This window comes from Chiloscyllium plagiosum, unplaced genomic scaffold, assembly GCF_037043375.1.
Source record: "Chiloscyllium plagiosum isolate Xiang-an unplaced genomic scaffold, Cpla_swu_hap1 HiC_scaffold_27, whole genome shotgun sequence".
NCBI lineage: Eukaryota > Metazoa > Chordata > Chondrichthyes > Orectolobiformes > Hemiscylliidae > Chiloscyllium > Chiloscyllium plagiosum.
In genome coordinates this window covers 87,936,315-87,962,188 of record NW_028270165.1, presented here as the reverse complement: position 1 = coordinate 87,962,188, position 25,874 = coordinate 87,936,315, and the positions used below count along the sequence as shown (strand labels likewise).

At 44.8% G+C, this 25,874-nt stretch overlaps 1 protein-coding gene across 2 annotated transcripts in view; it reads right to left on the bottom strand.

Moving 5' to 3' along the window:
* LOC148144900 (uncharacterized) overlaps positions 1-22,301 on the bottom strand; it is a 492,750-nt gene extending 470,449 nt beyond the window's left edge. The window contains exons 1-3 of one of the 2 annotated variants that reach the window (XM_087975159.1): positions 22,043-22,301; positions 17,951-18,135; positions 1,148-1,210 (exon numbers count right to left, since the gene is read on the bottom strand). The gene's annotated coding sequence lies outside the window, so the exon portion shown is untranslated. The remainder of the gene's footprint in view (positions 1-1,147; positions 1,211-17,950; positions 18,136-22,042) is intronic. The other variant, XR_015751670.1, reaches the window with a different exon arrangement.
* Between the last annotated feature and the right edge of the window lie 3,573 nt (positions 22,302-25,874).

Below are 25,874 nucleotides of genomic sequence, written 5' to 3'. Positions count from 1 at the left end.
CCCAAGTACCTAATGCAGAAGCAAATCATCCCAAACAAATCTGCATCAGGACACTATTTCAACGAGCCACTACACACTGCACCACCCAGAAACTACGAAGAGCAGAAGATAAATACTTATACAGCATATTCAAGAAGAACGGTACCTAATAAACCCTGTCCGCTGATTTCTCAACAACAAACTCAAACAAGCAGACACACGCGCAGAAACCCTAGCCACATTACCTTACATCAAAGACATCTGTGAAATGATGTCCAGACAACTCAAACCTCTCTGCATCATGGTAGCCCACAAATCTACCAACACACTTAAGCAGCAGCTAATGAAGCTGAAAAAACAAATGTTATTTACAAATTACCATGCAAGGAAGTATAGACATGGACTCTGCCCCCATAGTTCTCCGTGGCAAGAAATGCTGGGATGAGATAAGGAAGATTTTTTTCAGTCAGAAAGAGGTGACTCTGTGGAACTCATTGCCACTGAAATGAGGAAAGTAACTGAGTGCTTTTAAAACAGATAAAGATAGGCTCTTGATTAGTAAAGAAATCAAGGGTTACAGGGAGGAGGCAGGAGAATGGGGTTGAGAAACATTGGCCATGATCGAATGGTGGAGCAGACTCAACAAGTCGAATGGACTGATTCTGCTTCTGTATCTTCTGGATCAGTAACCACAAAGATCTGACTTAATTTTCACTACTTTTACTGTCGTATTTATGGCAAGCGTGTGGCAATATGTTGTAGATTTCTCAAGCTAGATCTTCTAAATTCATATCAAATATTGATAATTGGAGCTAATATTAGAGAGAGTAAAGGTGCTTATTTCTTGGATAAATAAACCTGTCATGCATTTTAAGCTTAAACCTTGCATACTTGCGAAATTAGAGTTGCCATTTTGCCCGCTGTCATCAAATCTCCAATAATTCTTCCCTTTTACTTGATAACCCATTTTGGGAAATAATAAACATAACTGAGGTTTTGTGTTTTATGCAATCGCTTTAAGCTTTTGATATAATGATTTTAAGCCATCTACACAGAGTGTGATTGAATTTCTAAACTTAATTAACAGCCTTAAAGTATTGTTATTTGTGTCACTCACATAACTGTAATTAATGTAAATATTGAATTAAACTTATTGAAAAGAACATACTTGCTGAATTAGAGTCAGCATTGTTTTCATTGCTTTGTCCATTATTCCCTTTCACCTCATTACCTATTTTAGAGAAAGAGAAAGATTGCATATGTTCGAACATGTACTTTTTTGGCAATATTATAAAATGAAGAAAGCAGTTCAGTCAACTTCAGTCTTCATCCGGTCACTTTTTAGAAAAGGTTTTGAGCACAGTTATAAAATAATAATGCAAGGTTACCTAATTTGCAGCATTGCTTGAGACAGATTTAATAGTACAAGAAGTTATGATCTCCATTCAGTGATGTCGTGATTTGAACATAGTTTAAGTTAAGCTAAGGGTGTTGCGGGAATTGAAGTCATTGCGAAAATGTTACCAGGGAAAACACTGGATAAAAAAAAATCTGGTTTGAGTTTCTTCTTTGGGTATAAAGAGATACTGGATCCAAGTGTCCTCCCAATCTTCTTAAAATATCCCACAAAATAAACACATAGCAACCTAAATAAATCAGGCCCAAAAGAAATTCAGAACTCACACTAATATATGGCAAGGAGGAACGTTTTAGACTACAGGACAATAAAGATGGGTTGGTCAGATAGGCAGAACAATGACAGATGGAGTTCAATCCTGAAAAGATTGAGATGATACATTTCAGGAGGATCAACAGGCAAGGGAGTACATGATGAATCACAAGAATTTAGAATATACTGAAGATCAGAGAAAGGTATATGTGTTCATAGATTCTTGAAGGCAACAGGACATGTGGATGAAATGGTTAAGGCGGCATATGAAATACTTGCCCTTAATAGTTAAGGCATTGAACATGAGAGCCAGGAGATCATGATGGAACTGTACAAGACATTCGTTGGGCCACAGCTGGAGTAGTGGATCTGGTCGTCACATTATTAGAAGGATGTCATGGCACTAGAAAGGGTGCAGAAGGGAATACTAACCCAGGGTGGTGCATGTTGGTGGGTCTCAGCTATGAGAGTGATTAGATCGGCTGAGGGTATTTTCCTTAGAGCACAGAAGGCTGGGTGAGAACCTGTTTGTACAGATAAGACACTTAGGGTCGAGATAGGAAGAAACTTTTCCCCTTGGTGGACGGCTTCAGCAATTAGGGGGCATAGATTTAAGGAAAGTGATAGGACATTTTAATGGAATTTAAGGAAAAATATCACCTAGAAATGTGCTGGAGATGGATGAATTTACTTATGGGAAGAATTGGTTTGTTTAAAGGGATGGATATAATGAAATAAAACTAGTTCAGAAGATCATTATAATGTGCTAAGAACTGGAGGTAGACCTCCAATAGTGGAAACAATCTAAAGAAGTTTCATTGTCCCATCTGAGAAAAACAATTCTGCTAAACTTCTCAAACGAACCCAAACATGTGTCAGATCTTGTTTGTTTAAAATCAATTGAATCTATTCCAAGTATTTAGGAAAATGAGAATCATCTTTAATCCTGGCCCTATTGGCTGCAACCAAAACTGATAGCAAGCTTTTTCAGTTTCATTGAAGTGGAGCGATCAGAGATATTGGCTCATTAGAAGAACAGAGGAGGGTTGTTTGAGCTTATTGAGCAGTTTGTAGACTCAAACAAGGATCCAGAAAACAATTTTCTGTGGCACAGAAGCAAGGACAATTAACAAGGATTGATGTTGGTACTGTGTGTCCAAGTGTCTCAGTATTCAAAGTCCTATATAAGTTAAGCTTCTGAAAAATTGAAGGTGTCAATGGAAGATCAGTGGGGAATCAAGGGTTTTGGGGAAAAGGCAGGAAAATGGAATTGAGGGTTATCAGATCAGACATGATCTCACTGAATGGTGGAGCAGAATGACCAATACTGCTATTTCTTGCGGTAAATCGATCTGGGTGTTGATAAATGCTTTTGTATGATTTTTCTTTGTAGTCTGCAACATTTTGTATTCGGAAGAAGTTGGCTTTTGTGTTGGATCTCAAATAACGCTGGAGGCTCCACTGAGGGTTGTTTAGCAACTGAGGTTACATATCATCAAGTTAAATCAAAATAAGCAGCAAAATATATGGTAAAAGTGTAGGTGTGACTGCTGAAGGCCAAATAAAACAGTTTCAGTCGTAAAAATGTCTTCACTCCATAATGTTTCGTTTTACATGCAGTCAGCGACAACCAATCAAGGTGTCGCAGAGTAAAGTTAGGTCTCACCAAGACAGCTGACATGTCCGTACAATACTGTTGTAGCGCTCTTTAACCACAGGGTATATACCAGTGATTCATTTATTTTTCACTTTCCCCAACATCCCAAATTAGGTTGAGGTTTGTTACAGCATCCTGATGGGAAGCCCGATGTAACGTGCTCAGATTTTGCTGCAGTAGTGTGGTGTGTTAAATTCCCAATGATTTTCAAAAAAAAAGAGTGAAAGGCAGTGGTTGCATGTGTTGACACCACAGGTATTATTTATATTGGCTTTGAGATAGGGAACAACCATCACCTCCCAAATTGTGTTTTGTTTGCACAGCAACTTTGAGTATGAAAAGCATTCTATTTTTAGACGGCCTAAATGCATACACCGTTTCTTATCAGCGTACCTGAAACTTAACATTAAAAAGCACAAACAATTCATTTTCACTGTAAATTACATATTTTAAAATCAAATATTGCAAGACATACAAACACACCAAGAAGTCAAAATTTGTGAAGAAAGCACATCTTTTCTGACAGTTCAGACAGGGAAAATCTTTGTTCTTGTGGTGGTCAGTGGACTTACTCGATCAAATATTAACTCCCAGTGTATCTCACATAGATGCTGTATAAATCAAGATCTTATTGATCACTGTTGACAAAATTAAACCTATTGACCTGACTCTTTACAAAATAAGAACAGATTTTAGTGCATAACATTTTCCCATAATACAGACATTTGCAGTAGTGCAGTTATGTGAAAAGAAACCTGCGTTGTTAATTTAGTTTGTTGCTCCATTTCATAAATGTTGTTTTCATTTATTTTGAAAAATCAACCCTTCCACTCTTTCTAAAGGTACATGATACTTTAACTTTTTTTTCTTTGCCAATTTTCTTTCACCAACAAAAGCATTCACCTTTTTGGCATTGGGTGGGGGAGCTCTGCCAGCTGCCAATTTCTTCCTGAAATTGTTTCACTTGACATCAGTCTTGCCAATAAATGACAGCAATAGCAGCAGCTAATACTGATGGTCACACTTCAACAAAAGTATACCAAGGTGCTTCACATTATGTATCACCCAAGCTGGAGAAATGTGAGGATCTCCTTCTCGGCCTTTCCCCTCGGCTGAGGTGTGGTGACCCTCAAGATAAACCACCACCAGCCATCTCTAATGAGAGAGAACAGTCTAATCCTCTGGGAAGACTGTGATGAATGTGTTTAAAGTTGAAAGACTGTTGAAATATAAGTGGTTAGCACTGCTGCCTCACAGCACCAGGGACCCGGGTTCAATCCCATCCTGGGGTGACTGTCTGTGTGGAGTGTGCACAATCTCCCAGTGTCTGTGTTGGTTCCCTCCGGGTGCTCCGGTTTCCTCCCACAATCCAAAGATACGCAGGCTAGGTGAATTGGACATGCTAAAATTGCCCATAGTGGTACATAAGTCAGGGGTAATTGTAGAGGAATGGGCTTGGCTGGCATACTCTCTACAGGGTCGGTATGGAGCTGTTGGGCCGAAGGGCATATTCCCACACATAGGGATTCTATGACTGTAACAAACACTACATCTGACAAACAGGTATAAAACTAGCCACCAGGATATATGAACATCAACGAGCCACAAAAACTGTTGATCCACAAAAACACATGATCCACTATCACTAGTATCTTTACATACAGACAAAGGAGGACACCATGTTGACTGGGACCATACATCCATCCTATGACAAGCTACCATCCAATAAGCCAACCAGAAACACACACAAGAATTCCTTGGAACATGTCATTCCAACTGGAAATCTATTGATTTGGACCCCATCTACCATGCTCTGAGAAAAAGAACGGAAATGATATCACCATCCTAAAACCAAAAGACATAAATAGAAAGCAGGACATAATACCAGCGCTTAACTCGACTCACTGATGATGTTACCCAGTATGGTGATGAAACATCTGAAAATGACCTTCCAGCTCAGCGAGCAAACTTACATCCAGAATGAGAAAATTCTGGTTGACACAAAGGCTGCCACAAAGTTGGAATTCTCTCGCAGAAATGACAGTTGATGGTGCCCTCACCAAGATGGATGCTCACGCTCCCCGCCCCAAGACAACATGCGAGGAGAAAGTGAGGTCTGCAGATGCTGGAGATCAAAGTTGAAACTTTATTGCTGGAACAGCACAGCAGGTCAGGCAGCATCCAGGGAACATTCCTGAAGAAGGGCCTGTGCCCGAAACGTCGAATCTCCTGTTCCCTGGATGCTGCCTGACCTGCTGTGCTGTTCCAGCAATAAAGTTTCAACCAAGACAACATGCGTCTTACCCTCACGAATATGGCGACTGGTTGCCCCCAGAGGTCCTTCCCCAAACAAAGTAAAACACTGGGCCTGTGGAGCTTTTATTCACGGCCTCAGACCTCCCCTAGGAGTTTAGAAACTCCCCAGTCTCCCTCCTCCCGGGGTTTCCAATCCTCCCCTGTCTCACCTGTCTCCTCTCGATAAAAGCAATGACTGCAGATGCTGGAAACCAGAGTCTAGATTAGAGTGGTGCTGGAAAAGCACAGCAGTTCAGGCAGCAGAAGAGCAGTAAAATCAACATTTCGGGCAAAAGCCCTTCATCAGGAATACAGGCAGAGATCCTGAAGGGTTGGGGTGGGGAGAAAGTAACAGAGTACAATAGGTGAGTGGGGGTGGGAAGAAGGTGATAGCTATGGGGGGAGGGGGTGGTGGAGTGGATAGGTGGAAAAGAAGATAGGCAGGTAGGACAAGTCATGGGGACAGTGCTGAGCTGGAAGTTTGGAAGTGGGGTGAGGTGGAGGAAGGGGAAATGAGGAAATTGTTGAAGTCCACATTGATGCCCTGGGGTTGAAGTGTTCCGAGGCGGAAGATGAGGCGTTCTTCCTTCAGGTGTCTGGTGGTGAAGGAGGCCCAGGACCTCCATGTCTTCGGCAGAGTGCGAGTGGGAGTTGAAATGTTGGGCCACAGGGCGGTGTGGTTGATTGATGAGATTAGATTAGATTACTTACAGTGTGGAAACAGGCCCTTCGGCCCAACAAGTCCACACCGCCCCGCCGAAGCGCAACCCACCCATACCCCTACATCTACCCCTTACCTAACACTACAGGCAATTTAGTATGGCCAATTCACCTGACCCTGCACATCTTTAGGACTGTGGGAGGAAACCGGAGCACCCGGAGGAAACCCACGCAGACACGGGGAGAATGTGCAAACTCCACACAGTCAGTCGCCTAAGGCGGGAATTTAACCCGGGTCTCTGGCGCTATGAGGCAGCAGTGCTAACCACTGTGCCACCGTGCCGCCCACTGGTGCGGGTGTCCCAGAGGTGTTCCCTAAAGCGCTCTGCTAGGAGACGTCCAGTCTCCCCAATGTACAGGAGACCACATCTGGAGCAACGAATACAATAAATAATATTGGTGGATGTGCAAGTAAAACTTTGATGGGTGTGGAAGGCTCCTTTAGGGCTTTGGATGGGAGGTGTGTGCACAGGTTTTGCAATTCCTGCGGTGGCAGGGGAAGGTGCCAGGATGGGAGGGTGGGTTGTAGGGGGGGCATGGACCTGACCAGGTAGTCACAGAGGGAACAGTCTTTGCGGAAGGTGGAAAGGTATGGGGAGGGAAATAGATCCCTGGTGGTGGGGTCTGTTTGGAGGTGGCGGAAATGTTGGCGGATGATTTGGTTTATGCGAAGGTTGGTAGGGTGGAAGGTGAGTACCAGGGGCGTTCTGTCCTTGATATGGTTGGAGGGGCAGGGTCTGAGGGCAGAGGTGCGGGATGTGGACAAGATGCGTTGGAGGGCATCTTTAACCACGTGGGAAGGGAAATTGCGGTATCTTAAGAAGGAGGCCATCTAGTGTGTTCTGGGGTGGAACTGGTCCTCCTCGGAGCAAATACGTCGGAGGCGAAGGAATTGGGAATACAGGGTGGCATTTTTGCAGGAGGTAGGGTGGGAAGAGGTGTAATCCAGGTAGCTGTGGGAGTCGATTTATAAAATGCTGGTATCAAGTCGGTCGTTATTAATGGAGATGGAGAGGGAGGTGTCAGATGGTCCAGGTAAATTTAAGGTCAGGGTGGAATGTGGCAGTGAAGTTTGCTCAACCTCCTCACGGGAGCACGAGATGGCGCCAATGCAGTCATGAATGTAGCGGAGAAAGAGGTGGGGAGTGGTGCCAGTTTAATTATGGAAGATGGACTGTTCTACGTAGCCAACAAAGAGACAGGCATAGCTGGGGCCCCACCGACCCAACCACCACTCCCGGCACCTTCCCTTGCAACCGCAGGAGGTGCAACACTTGCGCCCACACCTCCCCCCTCACTTCTCTCCAAGGCCCCAAGGGAAACTTCCATATCCGTCACAGATTCACCTGCACCTCCACCCACATCATCTACTGCATCCGCTGCAGCCGGTGTGGCCTCCTCTATATTGGGGAGACAGGCCGCCTACTTGCGGAGCGATTCAGAGAGCACCTCTGGGCCACCCGGACGAACCAACCCAACCAACCTGTGGCACAGCATTTCAACTCCCCCTCCCACTCCACCGAGGATATGCAGGTCATTGGACTCATCCACCGCCAAACCACAACAACCCGACGGTCGGAGGGGGAGAGTCTTATCTTCCGACTGGGAACCCTCCAACCGCAGGGGATGAACTTGGACTTCACCAGTTTCTTCATCCCCCCTCCCCCCACCTTGTCTCAGCCGGATCCTTCCAGCCCGGCACCGCCTTCCTGACCTGCAGTCTTCTTCTTGACCTCTCCGCCTCCATCCTACTCCGACCTATCACCCTCACCTTGACCTCTTTCCACCTATCACATTTCCAACTCCCCTCCTCCAAGTCCCTCCTCCCTACCTTTTATCTTCTCCTGCTGAACACTCTCTGCTCATTCCTGAAGAAGGGCCTGTGCCCGAAACGTCGAATCTCCTGTTCCCTGGATGCTGCCTGACCTGCTGTGCTGTTCCAGCAATAAAGTTTCAACTTTGATCTCCAGCATCTGCAGACCTCACTTTCTCCCATACGGGTGCCCATGGCTGTCCCTTTGGTCTGGAGGAAGTGGGAGGATTCGAAGGAGAAATTGTTAAAGGTGAGGACCAGTTCAGCCAGATGAATGAGAGTGTCGGTGGAAGGGTACTGTTGGGGACGTCGGGAGAGGCAGAAACGGAGGGCTTGGAGGCCCTGGTCATGGCGGATGGAGGTGTAGAGGGATTGGGTATCCATGGTGAAGATGAGGCGTTGGGGGCTGGGGAAACGGAAGTCTTGGTGCAGGTGGGTGGTGTCTCGAACGTATGTGGGGAGTTCCTGGACTAGTGGGGGATAGGACAGTGTCGAGGGAGGTACTCACTGTCCCCTCTCCCCGGGCGCTCAGGCCTGGCGACCTCTCCGGGATGTTTCCGAAACCTGTTTCTGTTCTGAAGGAGGATCACTGGACCCGTGACGTTTCCTCGGATTCTCTTGACACATGCAGCCAGGGCTGCTCAGTTTTCCCAGCGGGTCCTGTTCTTGTTCCTTAAGCCACCGGCGCCATTCCTCTCCCACTCAGTAACACTGCCTTTGTCTCGCTACATGACCTACACTGCACATGCGCCAACTCACAAGGGGCTGTGTGGCCAGACCGTGACGTCACCCCACGTGTCGTGGGCGCGGTTCGACGAGGCATCCAACCAATCGGAGACAATGGGGGCGGGGCCAATGTGTTCCCTGCTCCCCTCGCCAGCCACCTGAAAGGTGGGTTTGTCTTTAAGTTTTAACGTTGTTTTAAACATTTTCAGTCTTTTCCGAAATGTTATTCCAGACCTCGAAGGCTGAAACATTGGAAAACTTGCAAACATAAAACGAAGGGATACTAAAAAAAAATGAAGATAAATTACGAAAGAAACCTAGCGAAAAATATCAAAAAGAATAGCAAAAGCTTCTGTTGGCATGCTGAAGGGAACAGAGTCGCTATGGTCCCTTGGAAAATGAAACTACTGAGTTAATAGGAGGAACACTGAAATGTCAGAGATGCTAAGTCAATACTTTTCCTCAGTTTTTCAAGCTGGAGGACAATAGTACCATTCCTATTGGAATGGGCAAGTCAGAGGTGATAGAAAGGATAGAACTTAAACAATCCACGTTGAGAGGGAAAAGGTACACAGCAAACTATTAGGATTGAGGGCAGACAAGTCCCCTGGGCCTGACGGACTACATGCCAGGGTACTATATAGACTTTAGTATGGCGTTTGACAAGATTCCCCAAGGGAGACAGGTTCGCAAGGTTAGATATCATGGAATACAGGGAGAACTAGCCATTTGCATACAGAACCAGCTCACAGGTAGGAAGATAGAGGCCTATGATCAGTAGTATACCACAAGGATGGGTGCTGGGTCCACTACTTTTCATCATTTATATAAATGCTGTGGATGTCAATATACGAGTTATAGTTACTAAGTTTGCAGATGACACCAAAATTAGAGGTGTAGTGGACAGTGAAGATGCTTAGCTCAGAGGATAACAGGGTGGAGTTTAATTTAGATACATATGCGGCACTGCATTTTGGAAAAGCATATCAGAGGAGGACTTATACACTTAATGGTAAGATCCAAGGGAGTGTTGCTGAACAAAGAGACCTTGAAGTGCAGATTCATAGCTCCTTGAAAGTGGAGTCAAAGGCAGATAGGATAACGAAGGTGGCGTTTGGAATGCTTTCCTTTATTGGTCAGAGTATCAAGTTTTGAAGTTGGGAGGTGATGTTGCAGCTGTACAGGGCATTGGTTAGACCACTTTTGGAATATTGTGTGCAGTTCTGGTCTCCTTCCTGTCAGAAGTTTGTTGTGAAACTTGAAAGGGTTCAGAAAAGATTTAGAAGGACGTTGAGCTATTGGGAGAAACTGAATAGATTGGTGCTGTTTTTCCTAGAGCGTCGGAGGCTGAGAGGCGACCTTATAGAGGTTTATAAAATCATGAGGGACATTGATAGGATAAACAGACAAGGTCTTTTCCCTGAGTTGGGAGGAGTCTAGAACTTGATGGCATATATTTAGGGTGAGAGGGCAAATAAATAAAAGGGACTTAAGGGACAACCTTTTCACGCAAAGGGTGATGTGGGTATGGAAATTAGCTGCTTGAGGAAGTCATGAAAGCTGGTATAATTACAACATTTGAATGGAATCTGGATGGAAGGGTTTAGAGGGATATGGGCCGAGTGCTAGCAAATGGGACTAGACTGTTTAGGCTAACTTGTCAACATGGATGAGTTGGAGTGTCAAAGTAGGGATTTGAGACGGCCCAGGGAATCCCTCGTAGACCTGCAGCCTCTCACGATTCGTCCCGGAGTTCGTACTCTTTGAGAGTCTGGAATAAAAAAAATCCTCTTACAGGCAGTTTAGTTTAATTTTAGTTAACCCCTTTATTTAGCAATAGCTTCACTGATACCGATAAGCTAAACTAGCTAGGTTCTAGTAACCGAGAAGAGTAGGGGACCAACTCTTCAAGTGCCCTGGCAGGTTACTTTGATATACTGCTACAAAGTGGTTTCCTTTACACAAAGGTTTACAAAAACATTGCATGTTCTAAATTCGTAAGGAAGAAAAGTTAATTGACAGGTCCCTGTACGCTTGACTAATCACTCCTACAGGCCCTAAGCCTGTAGGGTGAGAAAAACATATCCAGCCGAGTTAGGTGCCTGCTAGCGAGATTAACTCCTATCATAAAGAGGTACCAGTCTGAGCTAATTGGAGAGTTCCTAACCTTGCACAGGTCACAAGTCAGATACAACTATTTTCCAAAACGGCTTCTTAGCAGGAGGGCAAACCTTTGACCATAAAATGGCTTCCTGACACATTGTGCCTGAATCTCTTCAATGTTAGGCTGAGAATAATTTCTAAGCTAGGAGTAAACTCCTGCTTTTTAGGCACTGAATCATACTGTACCTGAGGCTGAGATGTTACCAAATGGTTGCATTTAAACTGATTCATTAGTCTTCGAATTAAACATGTTCTCTTTTCAGGGTTGTGATTCAAATAAGTCATAAAATCTGATTAGTTGGAATTGACAGTGGGGTAGTCTGAAAGGTCTGTAGAGTGGTCTGCAAGAACTGCAAGTAAGTTAAAGCTTCGTCAATGTTATCTTTTACAGAGTTCATATTTAATAACCGGTAATGGCTACTCAATACCATCATAAACTCAAAAATACAATTATGTTCAATCCAAAGCAGGTTTTTTTTAATGGCTTCGGGAGCCCCAGTGCTACAATGGTTTCTCTCTCTTGTCCTTTTGAACTCTCAAGTCAGGGACTTTTAACAGCAAAGATGTTTTCCCTCTGTTTGCCTAGCTTGCAAAGGGTAATAGGAATCTATTATAATTCACAGGACCTGACTGTCAATTACAAGGCTTTTGACAGTACCAAGTTTCGTTTCGGGGTCAGAATCAAACGCTGTCATTAATTTCACAAGGGAACAGCCATGAATGTTATCACTCTGTGTCCTATTTACACAGATTCACTGTTAAGGCAAATGTACTTAATTGCATCAGGGTATCCTGTTATCACTTGGTTATCTTCTGCATACCTTGAGTTCTCCCCTTTTACCAAGCCTCCCTGCCTGTCTATTTTCTAGTGTGCAGCAACTGTGCTCTATAATTCAATGTTATATTTTAGTTTAAATGTTTAAAAACAAGTTTTATGCTATAGACTTTCTTATTCCCTTCTTTTGTTATTTCATGACAACTACTTTACTTATAACAATAATTAGTCCATTCAGTCAATTTGTATTTTCAAATAAGTCAAGTGCCTCCTCTGTCGGGTCATCGTCCAGAGGAGCAGAGTCTGAAAGATACTGGATTTCAGCATGGAAGTTCAGGCATGGAGGTAGAGGGGTAGACAAGGGTCAAATAAGCAGACTCTTCTTTGGCTTAGGTGAAAAATAATGTACAGTCCATTTCACGCATAAGGATGAGACCAAGGACTATTAGTACAATCCATCCACACAGCGATCATAGCCAGCAAGTAAACTTCCATCCATATGAATCAGACGACAGTTGGGCAGGTATCTTCCCTGCATCTTGACCAGTTTTGTTGATCACATCTGTGTTGTCCGAAAGATCAGGACATGGTTTAGTAACAAGTTCATGTATGAGAACACAATCATGGGGAGGATCAGGCAGTTCAAGCAGTTCTTCCTGCAGGAATGTAGGGGATTAATGTTAGAGCAGCATTGAAAGGAGAGAAACGGATTCAGAAGTAATGAAATCTCACAGCGACTGAGACGAACCTTAACGAGGTGTTGAGTATGTTTAGAAATCAGCAAGGATACTGCAGAATGTGAGGTACAGACTTCTACATTTTGATGTAATGTTATATTAGAGGCAGCCACTACCATAGTATGGATGGCAGAGAGAATCTGGGTGCAGGAAGGCATACCTTGAGCAATGGGGTCAAGCTTAGTAGAAAAATAGGCAATAGGGCGCCAAGAGGAGCCATGTTGCTGGGTGAGAACAGCTGAAGCACAGGTATCAAGGATGCCAACATAAAGATGAAAGTGGCAGTCATACAAACGTTGGCCTAGCGTGGGTGCTGAAGAGAGGGTAGTTTTAAGCTCCATAAAGACTTGTAGTTGTTATGGGGTGAGTTCATACCGTTAAAGCTCATTAGACGAGGACAGGGGAGATAATGTTTGGGTCAGAAGGTGTGGTGAAAGGGTTAAAATTGTGTCCCAATACATGTGTGAATCTAACCGAAAATGGAAGGTGTCGCTTGGTCCCGTGTGAATCTTGTTATACACCTTCCCGTGTGAATAACCAGAATGGAATGTGTTTTTTAGCCTTGCTCTGCTCTAACCGAAAATGGAAGGTGTCGCTTAGTCCCGTGTGAATCTTGTTATACACCTTCCCGTGTGAATCTTCTTATCTGTATGTAACCAGAATGGAATGTGTTTTTTAGCCTTGCTCTGCTGTTCACATGAATGTTTATATCTGGAAAAGAGTATATCAGCTGGAGAAGTCTCCAGTTCGGTAGAGTCTGCTCCGGGGTTACGTTTAACCGCCGAGCGTGGGTTGTTGGCAACCGCTCGACGAGAACTGACGGCTCCCAGTTCGGGTAACGTGTAGAGTGAGTATAAACCAGACCCGTTGTAAGTACGAGACTGGTTGTGGTGACACTGCGGGGAATAAAACACTTATATTCTAGCAGACTCGCCTCTTGGCTGTTTGTTCTGTGTCAGACTACTTTCCTGCGAGCCTGGTCCTTGACCTTGAGAATTTTTTAAAACAGAAGGGCACAATTAGGAATCCATTGTCGGCAATAATTGATGAGGTCGAGAAACTACCGTATGTTTAGGAGTGGTTAGAGGGGCAATACAAAGAATAGGATCAATACGTTCAGGTGTCAAGCACCAATCGAATTCAGAAATGAGTGTACCTAGGAACTTAACTTCTTTCTGATTAGTCTTAACTTTGCTTGGGGATACAATATAGCCACATTGATGTGGATGGTTGAGAAAGGTAGTGGAGTCAGTGTGATTGGACACTTTGTCAGGGCTAGCGAGGAGGTCATCGATGTATTGAACTAGGGTAGCATCGCCAGGAAATTCAAATAATTCAAGCTGGGCGTGAAGAGTCTCTGAAAAGAGTGTTGGCGACTGAATAAACCCTTGAGGTAGGCAAGTCCACATATATTGGTGACCCTTAAAAGGAGGCAAAAATGTATTGGGCTATCTGGATGCAAAGGAAGACAAAAGAATGCATGTTGGAGGTCAACGATAGTGAAGAGCTTGGCATCAACTGGAACTTGGCTGAGGATAGTAGCAGGATTAGCAACTGGAGGATTATGAGCCTCAATGATTTTATTTCCTTCACGAAGGTCGTGAACGACATTCAGGACATCCCGGTGTAGGGATCGGAAAGATAGGTGTATTGACAGAAGAATGGCATGGGACTAGAAGGCCTTGCGGTAGAAATGAAGCAATGACAGGTTGAATGACAGCTTCACCTTCTGGTTTCAGGGGGTATTGAGGTATAGACAGGAAGACAGAATTAGGTTTGATCAGAACAATGATGGGTGGGACCTTAGCAAGGCCCACTTGTGTTTTAGAGTCCACCCAGACTCCAGGGTATACTGCGTCCTGCGGGTGAGGGTGGGCATGATGATGATGAAGACTGCCATGAATCGACTAAGGCTGTGCATAAAATAGGATTGATCCTTGAGTGAGCAGCTGAATTTCACGGCAAGTTTGGTGTCAAAACCTACTTCTTAGGCTTTGTGTTCTGGGTTCAAGAGAGTGGTGACACAGGGGAAAAAGAGAGGGCCAGTTTTCCAGCTATGAAGAGGAACTGACATGAAAAGAACGCCACCAGCTAGTGATCTGATCTCACCAATCACCCAAGCGTGCCGAGTAGTGCCCAGTCAGGGATTATAGTGTGTGTTCAAACCTGAGATCATTCCCGGATGAGTCATAAGCTAAAGTAATGTGGGGGTGAGGGACGTTATGTAAAATAGGATCGAAAGCATAAGGATCCAAATCAAATGACCACCATCGAGGAGGCTTTGGTTTTGATGCATTGAACAAAATGAGGTGGATCCTGAATCAGGATACCATCATCATGACATTCAATAGCTTACTATTTAGAGGACAGAGGAGATCTCTAGCAAGTAGAGGGATACATAATCCATTAGTAACAACAAAGCAAAAAGGGAGCGTGGCACAATTTTTCCACACCACTGTCAGATGGACAGCGTATGCATGTTTATTAGAGGAACCATCAAAACATTGCAGGATTTCATCATCGTCCGAGTTTTGAAAATCAAAAGCATTAGCAAGATGGACGGGAAGTGATGAAACAGTGGCTCCTGTGTCAAACATAAATTCAATATCGTGGCCATTATGGTTAAGAATTAGCATAGGTCCATCCTCTGGGCTAGCGGTAAGTATGGGAAAATTCAAAGCAGGAAGCTGCCCTATATCCGGGAGTCAGTTTTGAAAAGGGTTTTGTGCAGTAAAAGGGGCAACCTGCTGAGGTCACTGGGGAGGGAGACTAGGAGATTGTCTGTTGTTTTTACTGCGGTGATGAACCAGGGACTGCTATGGAAAGGGCAGTTCTTGGACTAATGTCCTAGTTCACTGCAATTGAAACAAAGGTGTAGTTGTTGGGGGACTCTTGGGGGTAGGGGAGGCAGGGAAGAGTAATGAGGGGATGTATAGGGGCATCATGGACTGTTGGGGAAGGATACATAGGAGGACCGCAAGGTCCATTGGGATGTTGTGAATACACAGTACCATTTCTACTGAAGTGCCATACTGGACGATAGTATGAGGGTTTCATTTGCTAGCTTGACTGACCTTGCAGACGGAAAGGTCTTCTTTGAATCCTGCGTTTAAGGTTAGCCACTGTAGTTTGGGCAAGTTCTGTCTTGACCGTGCCGATGGTAGCCTTACTCTTGGGATCCTTTAGTTCTCAGAAATAACAAACCTCTCGGCTGAATTGTGCAACCTCAGCATCTTGCCAGTGGATATTGTGTGTTTTAATAGCTTTCTGTACCTGATCAGGTAAGAGAGTCATACATAGGGCATTAAATTGGGATGATCATCCTTGTGGTAGTTAGTGTCACCAGAAGAAGCGCCATAGCATTCCTTAAAATGGGTAAGGAACTCCTCAGCCTCTTCGCCCGAGCTGGGTTTACATGTTAAGACTTTACCCACATCAACTACATGATGCACTGCTTGATGGAGACAGGTAATAATCCAATCTGATAGTTTCCACCGGGTGCCGGACTACAAGCTGGGTATGATTATTACCTTGTAAAATTTCTCAGAACTCGCCCATTTTTCAGGCAAAAAGCTGCATTCTGAGGTGAATTAGGTCTTGGGAGGCAGCATTATAAATGGTCTTAGTCCTATTAATGTAATTAACAGATCCCTCAGGATTCCTTCCATAATCTACAGCCTTATTGATAATGCTTGAGAGTCATGAGGTTTCCATGGTTGGTAAAGATCCATAAATTGGGCTTGTCCTGGATTCAGAGCCTGTGGGTTAGGAACCTCTTCTATTCGGGAAATTTCTTTTTGGCCCTCCCACATCAGGGTGAGTGCAAGGTCTGATATTAAGGTCCTGAGACTTTGATTGCAAATCATCGGTGTCTTCGGGACTTATTAGTTTAGGGGCAGTGGAAATCAAAAGGAGTCTGTTCAGTGTTCCTTCCAGGTTTTAATTTTAATTGACTCCTAGTACAGTAGGCACCGGGTTTGTGGTAAGCCGAATTCTTATTCGGCAGAACAGCTGGGGGGAGGTCATGAGCCTTGGCACGTTCGTCATCAGAGTAAGGGGGGAGGGTTCAGGCAGGGAACCGGAGGTGGTCAGCTGACAGAATTAGAGGCATAAAATATTTCCTCCTCCGAATCAGTATCCCACCCACCATCTACAAACGGATCAGAATTCTTTCGTAATGGGTCTTTGGAAGAGGGGAGGGTGGGGTATAAGGAACAGTCCTTGTCAGCTTCGTCCTGCGCAGCTGCAATTGCAGTCTGTTGTTTATTCACCAGTTTCCTTTTTCTTTGGTGCCCTTGACGTTTCAACGTAGATTCTGAATCTTCGCGTTTTTGTAATTTTCTCCCTTGCCTATTCCAATTCTACTTCTAAATCATGTGCTTCACATTTATGTTTTAGTTCTGTCCAATTTAGTTCACATCCTTCCTCAGTTAATGGACTAACTCCCCTTTTAATACAGTTTTGTCTCCATGATGATTGCATGGATTTTTCCCATTTTTTCCCCGAGCTCCCCTTTCCCACTCTGATTAGACTTCTTTCTGCTTACTTCCGTTTCTTTTTTTCCAAATCCCTTGTTCAATTTTAGTGAATAGAGTTAAATCATGTGCGCCTTCTAGAGACCAATCCTTATTCTGTTGAGCAGCTGCAGCTGATATTCTCCTTAATTGTTTCTCATAATTAATAATACAGACTTGTTATTTCTGTTAGGGGACATTTGTCTTCCATCTTATCTAGGGGCACACTCAGTTATCCGACCTACTTTAAATCTTCATAAAACTACTGATCAACAAGGGCTCCAACCCCACAAAATACAAAAGCAAACATTCATTCATCAACAAGCAAATGTGCATCCAAACCAAATCTCACAGGATTAAACTTTCTGCAAGCTGCAGGGAATCAGTGCTGAGTCTCTGTCTGTCTCACACGCGCGCTCTCTCGTACATACACATGAACATTTTAAGAGAAATTAGGCACTCACATTCCAGATGTCTCATAAATCCTGGATGTGGCACATAGTTGCTTAACCAAGTATGCAAGAATTCTATCACTGGCCAGCATTTTTCTTTTCTACATGACAAAAGCAGCAGCCACCCTCTATATTTCATAAATGAAGAACACCCAACAGAACAAAACAATAACTAACAAACAACAAACAGCAAAGCAAGACAAGCCAAGTTGAACAGATACAACAGAGAAGATAATCTCGACTTAAAACTTTCACTAATCAACAACCCGACAATGAACAACAAGACTAATGATTTCTGCAAAACATTCTCAACATTGTAAAATCCTGACAGTTTCTGTTTTTAGTCCTATTTAAATGATCTCATTTAGGGTTCCGTCAGGGTACCGAGAGAGTGAAATGGGGGAAACACCACGCAGATGTAGACAGAGAGTAATCAAGGTACAATTTTACCTTATGGGCCCATTGGTCTGGAGTCCAACCCTTCGATGGAACTCCTCTTTTCCAGTTTCACTCAAATGTAGCCCTTGTTGGAACCCTGCTCGCAGTGCCAAATTGAGACAGCCCAGGGAGTCCCTTGTGGACTCAGACCTGTCAGCCTATCTGGGTTCATCCCGGAGATCGTACTCTTTGGAAGTCTGGAATAAAAATAAAACTCTTACAGACAGTTTAGTTTAATTTTAAATTATCCCCTTCATTAATACCATCACCGTTACAACATAACACTGATACCTATAAGACAAGCTAACTGGATTCTATTAACCCAGAAGAGTAGCAATCACTCTTCTTCCAAGAGCCCTGGCGGGCTACTCTGTATACTATCTTTATACACAAGTTTTTTTGCAAAGGCGGTGCTGTGACAAACACGCTTTCTTTATATGAATTTTTTTTTACAAAAGCACTGCATGTTCTGAACTAGACAGATAACAGTGAAAGGCAATAATTCGGGAGAGAAGTAATTGATACAGAGTTTCATTTCGAGGTCAGAATCAAACACTTATTCATTTCACAAAGGAACAGCCGTGAATGTGATCACCCAATATCCTGTTTATACAAATTCACTGATGTTAAGACAAATGTTCTTAAATGCCTTATCCTCCCTGCCTGTCTATTTTCTAGTGTGGAGCAAATGTGTTCTATAATTCAACATTACATTTTAGTCTAAATGCTTAAGGACAAGTTTTCCTTACAAACATTCTCACGACCCCTTTCAAAGTTTCATAAGTTCTTTCCTATATCAGGGGGAGCAAAACTTAACGTAGTTTCCAAAAATGCCCTAACCAATGTACAGCCACAATATGACCTCACAACTCCTTTATTCAATGCTCTGACCAATAAAGGAAATCATACCAAACGCCTTCTTCACTCGTCTATTGACCTGCAACTCAAAGATCTCTTTGTTTAGCAACACTCCCCTTAACTGTCAGTCCTGCCTGGATTGCTCAACCAAAATGCAATACCTCATTTCTCTGAATTAAACTCTATCTGACACTCCTCAGCCTGTTGCCCACCCCAAAAATTCTAACTTATAGGCCCCCTCTGTTTTCACTTTGTGAACCGAATCCCTGCTGTACCTCACTCTGAAGGGTCAAAATATTGACCAGCCGGGACAGAGTGGACGTTGGGAAGATGCTTCCATTGGTAGGAGAGACAAGGAGCAGAGGGCACAGCCTTAGATAAAGGGAAGATGTTTTAGAAAGAGAGAAGGAGAAACGTCTTCAGCCAGACAGTGATGAACCTATGGAATTCATTGCCGTAGACAGCTGTGGAGGCCAGGTCACTGAGGATATTTACAACATGAGATAGATAGGTTCTTGAGTATCAAGGGGATCGAGGGTTACAGTGAGAAAGTGAAAGAATGGGATTGAGAAACTTATCAGCCACAATTATGTGGTATGAACAGACCTGATGGGCTGAACGGCCTAATTTCTGCACCTATGTCTGATGGTCTTTTGCTGTCCTGGGCACAGAGTGTCAGAATTGGGAGCAGGAGTAGACCATTTGGTCTTTCGAGCCTGCACCAGCATTGAACACATCATAACTGGGAATTAATCTACCTACATCTTGGTAGATAGACTGTGACTTTTCTCACTGGAGCACAGGAGGTTGAGAGGTAACCTTGCAGAGGTTGTATAAAATCATGAGGGGGATAGAGGAGGTGAATCGCAGGTGTCATTGCCCTTGGGTGGGGGTTTTAAGATTAGGCAGCAAATTTTGAAGGTGAGAGGAGAAAGATTTTAAAAAGACTGGAGGGGCAGAATTTTTTTTAAAAAAGAGAGTGGTTTGTGTGTGGAATGAATGTCCAGACATTTTCTCACTTTCCCCCCCCATACACATCCACTTCTTTGTTGTTCAAAAATCACATGAACTCAGCCTTGAATATATTCAATGACCCCTTAACTGCAGGAAGAAATCCCCACTTCTGAACTCAATTCCTCTTGCTAATGTACCACTTGCACTACTCATTGCTCGCTGCACCTGACAACTGGCATTGTCTGGTGAGGAAGGACGCTGAGGCCTGAAAATGTGTTGCTGGAAAAGCGCAGCAGGTCAGGCAGCATCCAAGGAGTAGGAGAATCGACGTTTCGGGCATGAGCCCTTCTTCAGGAAACTCATGCCCGAAACATCGATTCTCCTGCTCCTTGGATGCTGCCTGACCTGCTGCGCTTTTCCAGCAACACATTTTCAGCTCTGATCTCCAGCATCTGCAGTCCTCACTTTCTCCTAAAGGATGCCGAGGCCCCTTTGTACATCCACACGTCATTCCTGATAAAGGGTTCATGCCCAAAATGTCAATTCTCCTGCTCCTGGAATGCTGTTTGATCTGCTGTGCTTTTCCAGCACCACACGGTTCGACTCTGATCTCCAGCAACTGCTGTCCTCACTTTCTCCATATCCCAAAACAGTATATCAACATTTAAACAATGCACCTCCTTTCTGCTTTTTTTTAACACAGCAAAAGCTCTAACTTCACATTGGCCACGTGTTTGCCAATTGTGGTCTTCTCTACACTGGGGAAACTGAGCATAAACTTGGGGACCAGTCCGCAGAGGCTGACCAGATCTCCCAGTAGCCACCCATTTTAATTCCCCTTCCCACTCCATTTCTGATATGACCATCTTTGGCCTCCTCCATTGCCACAACGAACCAAACCGCAAATTGGAGGAACAACACATCTTCCACCTGGGCAGCCGACAGCCTGGTGGACTCAACATGGAGTTCACCAATTTCAAATAACCTCCCTCGCCACCCCTTGAATTCCTTCCTAGCCCCTCCCTGCCGCCACCAACCAGATTCCTTCCTACCACTGACCTACCAGGTTGTACCCTCTCCCTGTCCCCGCCTATCCCCAATTCACCACCCTGCCCCCAGCACATCGTTCTGCAGCTCTCCCTACACCCATCCCCAGTCCTCAACAAGGGTGACACCCAAAACATTGACTTGGCCTCCTGATGCTGCCTGGCTTGCTACGTTCTTCCAGCCTCCTGCATGTCTATTTTGCCAATTAAGTCACAGACCTGGCTCAACTTTTCCCAAGTCTGTCCCCTCCCTGGATTCACTCCCTTTCCTTTCAGTTGCAGCAAGTCAACAATTGAACATCACAATGGAAAATAAATGGAAAAGGGGATGAGAAATGAGTGTGTCGTACTCTTGGTCAATCAAAAGAAGGTCTCACACCTTTCTGCCGACAGTGAGGAACATGTGCAATGTTTTGGTGACACCGGTGAACATGGCCGTGCTTGTTAACACAGGAACGCACACAATATGCTCAGTGGCGCTGCTGGTATTATTGACAGATTTTAAGTGTCAAATGCCAATAGGAGAAAAAAAAAGGGTAGAGCCATAATTGTTTTCCCCATACGGCACAACATTTTATTGCTTTTCCATCTTGTCTGGCTGCTCAACGTTTTTGACTTTTCCCCAGTGTCGAGGTGAAGTTCAGAACGAGAGGGCATAGGTTTAGGGTGAGCGCGGAAATATATAAAAGGTATACATAAGGGGCAACTTTTCCATGCAGAGGGTGGGGTGGTGTGTGTATGGAATGAGCTGCCAGAGGAAGTGGTGGTGGCTGGTACAATTACAGCACTTAAGAGGCATCTGGATGGGTATATAAATGGGATGGGTTGAGAGGGATATGAGCCAAGTGCTGGCTAATGGGACGAGATTAATTTAGGATATCTGGTCGGCATGGAGGGGTTGGACCAAAGGTGTCTGTTTCCGTGCTGTACAACTCTGACGACTCTAAATAATACAAAGTATAATTTGACAAATAACAAACTATATCCATGTTAACCAGGCTTAGCACACCACATGCTTTACTAACCATTCTCCACAGGTCCTGCCCCTTCAATGACTGAGGAACATATGCTGGTGCATAATCTCCTTCACTAGTATTTACACACTAGTCTAAGGAATTGCACAAGTAACAGTGAGGGTAAACAGCACAAGCGCCAGTAAAAGCAGATGGAAAGTGAGTGTAAAATGTCACTATGACAGGACAGGCCCCACATTCCTTCCCCTCCGTCCCCCCACAACCTGCCTCACCTTTCACCTCCCGGGCCCAGTACCTTCCAGGTGGCCCCATAGTTGACACAGGGGCCGCCCCACGACCAGTAGAACTCCACCACCCAGGCGGCCGACGAGTTCCCAAGCAGGCCCTTAACCCCATCCGCCTCCAGAATGCTCACCGGCTCCTGCCTGCTGTACAGCCGGCCGGTGTGGCCGTGACACAGCAGCTGTGCCAGGAAGGCGGCGGTGCCCACTGACGGGTGTCTGCCCCGGGCCGCACGGCGCCATTTTCCTAACGGCCGCCCTCCCGCCGCTTCCCCGCTCGAGCGACTTCTCCTCCCAACCGCCTCCGCCCCCGCGTGACGTCTGCACGGGGGGATGGGCGGGGCCGGGGGAGCCTCACCGTCACCAAGCAACAGCCACCTCGCGCTACAACTGCTCATTCACAAAAACAAACTCTCCTGTCTCGCTCTGCAGCTGCAGGGGGGACACTGCCACGTTTCCAGGAGCCCTGTCTACATTGGGAAAGCTCACGGCTCAATTTAAACAGATATTCCGACATCTAACGGAACGGCGTCATATCTAAAGGGGGAAATCTGCATTTTAAAAGGCATGGACATTTTAACGGGCTATTTCTGCAAATAAAGAGATTTAAATGGACAAGATTATATTTCAAACGGATGCGTGCACATTAAAAGGAATATCTTAATATGTAAAGTGACGCAGTCATATCTAAATGAATCTACATTTCGAGGAGACGTTGCCCTATTTATAAGCAGAAATATCCCTTTTCGAGACAATAGGTGTGAATTCTGTCTGAGTCCCAATGTTGTCAGACTGACATTTTTCTTAGAAAAGTTCTGCATTTAAATTACATTCTCGAGAAGGTAATTTATAGATAAGGGTGTAGGTTAGGGTGGATTGGTTGTACTATATTGCCCATAGTGTCCAGGGATGTGCCAGTTAGGGTGGACTGGCCATGGGAAATATGGAGTAACGGGATGGGTATGGGTGGGATGCTTTTCGGAGGGCCAGTGTGGAATAGATGGGCTGAATGGCCTGCTTCCACATTGTCGGGATTCTATGACTCCTTCCACAATGGAGCATTTTATCTGCATCTATCCTGTCAAGCCCCTTTCAGAATTCTATTGGTTTCAATAAGATCACTTCTTTGGTTCAGAGACATATAGCACAAAAACAGACCCTTCATCCAACTCATCCATGCCGACCAGGATTCCCAAACTAAACTAGTCCCACTTGCCTGCAATTGACCCATATCCCTCTTAAACCTTTGACAAAGGGTCAGTTAGACTCGAAACGTCAGTTCTTTTCTCTCCTTACAGATGCTGCCAGACCTGCTGAGATTTTCCAGCATTTTCTCTTTTGATTTCAGATTCCAGCATCTGCAGTAATTTGCTTTCATCCCTCTTCAACCTTTCTATTCATGTACCCATCCAAATATCATTTAAACGTTGTAACTGCCCCTACATCTACCACTTCCTCAGCAAGTTCATTCCACATGCAAACCACCCTCTGTCAAAACATTGCCCCTCAGGTTCCTTTTAAATCTCTCTCCTCTCATCTTGAAAAAAATGCCCCTAGTTTTGAGCTCCCTCTTTGCTGTTCACCTTACCTCCACTCCTCATGATTTTATAAATCTCAATAAGGTCATACCTCATCCTCCTGTGCTCCAATGAAAAAAGTCCCAGCCTCTCCTTATAGCTCAAACCCTCCAGTCCTGGGAACATCCTGGTAGATCTTTATCGAACCCTCTTAATAGAATTCTTCCTGTTACAGAGCCACCAGAAATGCTCTCCGTACCTGGAAAGTGTCCTCACCAACATCCTGCACAACCTCAACATGATGTCCCATCTCCTATCCTCAATGGTGAAACAGTGAAGGGAATGGTGCTAAATGACTTCTTAACCGCCATGTCTACCAGTGATGCAACTTTCAAAGAACTATGTAGCTGAACTTCTCACTGTTTTGCAATACAACCCAAGGTCCTACCATTAATTGTACAAGTCTTGCACTTCCTTGTTTTAGCAAAATGCAATCCCTCGCTTTTATTCACACCTCTCTCATACACATACACACATACAACCCCCCAACACTCTCACAGGCTTATGTTCCATCACACTCACAATTTACCAAGCATGCAAACACTCTTACACACACTCTCACGCACAAACTCTCATGCACACAATCACACTCTCTCATGCACGCACACACACACATATAACTCTATGGGGTGAATTTGTATTGGCAGAATTACATTTGCAGATACTTTCAATTTTGCTCAAAATGTGCACAGTCTGCAGGCAGCCAATTCATGTAATATTTTATAAAGTTCCTACTTTGGAAATAGAACCAGTCTAATTCAAGATTGGGATACTGACAGACTCAAACCCCACACCGTTCACGCATTTTCTGAGCTGTCACTTTTTTTTTTAATGAAATCTTAAGTCATCTTAAGAACGTGACAGAAAGGATGTTCTGGGATTTACATATTAATGAACTGAAACCTGCAACCCATTCTAAAAGGTGAATGACTTAACAGCAATCTAGGTTTGTTCAATATATCCTATCAGTTGCATGACACTGAACTTTGGCTACAAAATCTGTGCCTTTTGATCCTGCTTCACAGCTACCCGATGAAGGAGCACTGCTCCAAAAGTTAGTGCTTCCACATAAACCTGTTGGATTATAACCTGGTGTTGTGTGATTTTTAACTTTGTCCTTCCCAGTCGAACACTGGCTCCTCCATATCATTTCTAGTGAACGCAGCCCACACCTTGGTGCTGCCAGTAAATTGTACAATGACGATGAAACGATGCACTCTGCGCTCCTGAAAAATTTACAATTTCTAATAATACCAGCTACTCATTCACTGCTCCACCTGATACACGACATTGGAAAGAAATGAGCAGCTTTAAAACAAAACCTCTTGGAGCTCAAAGCTTTCATTGAGAGTCTGAGCCTGGCCGTAAGTTCAGGTAACCTTTATTGTGACCCAACTTTGTTACAGCTTCAGATCTCCCCAGCAAAAAAGGTGTAGAAAAAGTAGCTACTTTTTAAACAGCTCGAGGTCAAAACGCGCACACTCCCCTCCGCTCCCCCCCCACGCCACCTCACTTCTTTTACTATTGGTCCAGTCAATAATGGCACTCGGCCATTGTTCCTTCACTACCCTTGCGATGGCATATGAACTCGCTGGTGGCTCTGTCGGTGGGAGGTGCGGGTGATGCCCTTCCTGCACAGAGTGGGTGATTGGCCTCTCCCCATTGTGAATCTGCTGGTGCTTTTGCAGGGTGGAAGAATTGCTGAACGCGTTCCCACACTTGGGGCACGAGAACGGCCTCTCCCCAGTGTGGACCCACTGGTGCTTCAACAGGGCAGAGGAATTGCTGAAGGCCTTCCAGCACTCGGGGCAGGAGAATGGACTCTCCCCAATGTGGACCTGCCAATGCCTCAGCAGGTTGGAAGAATTGCTGAAGGCCTTCCCGCATTCGTGGCAACTGAAAGGCCTCTCCCTGTGTGCAACCGCTGGTGCTTCAGCAGGGCGGAGGAATCGCTGAAGGCCTTCCAGCACTCGGTGCAGGAGAACGGCCCCTCCCTCGTGTGGACCCATCAGTGGGTCAGCAGGTTGGAGGAATTGTTGACGGCCTTCCAGCACTCAGGCAGCTGAAGGGCCTCTTCCCAGTGTGGACCCGCCGGTGCTTCAGCAGGGAAGAGGAATTGCTGAAGGCCTTCCTGCACTTGGAGGAGATGCCTTTCTGCTGCCCCAACTGCGGGAAAGTCTTCAGCAATTCCTCTACCCTGCTGAAGCACTGGCGGGTCCACGAGGGAGAGGCCTTTCAGCTGTCCT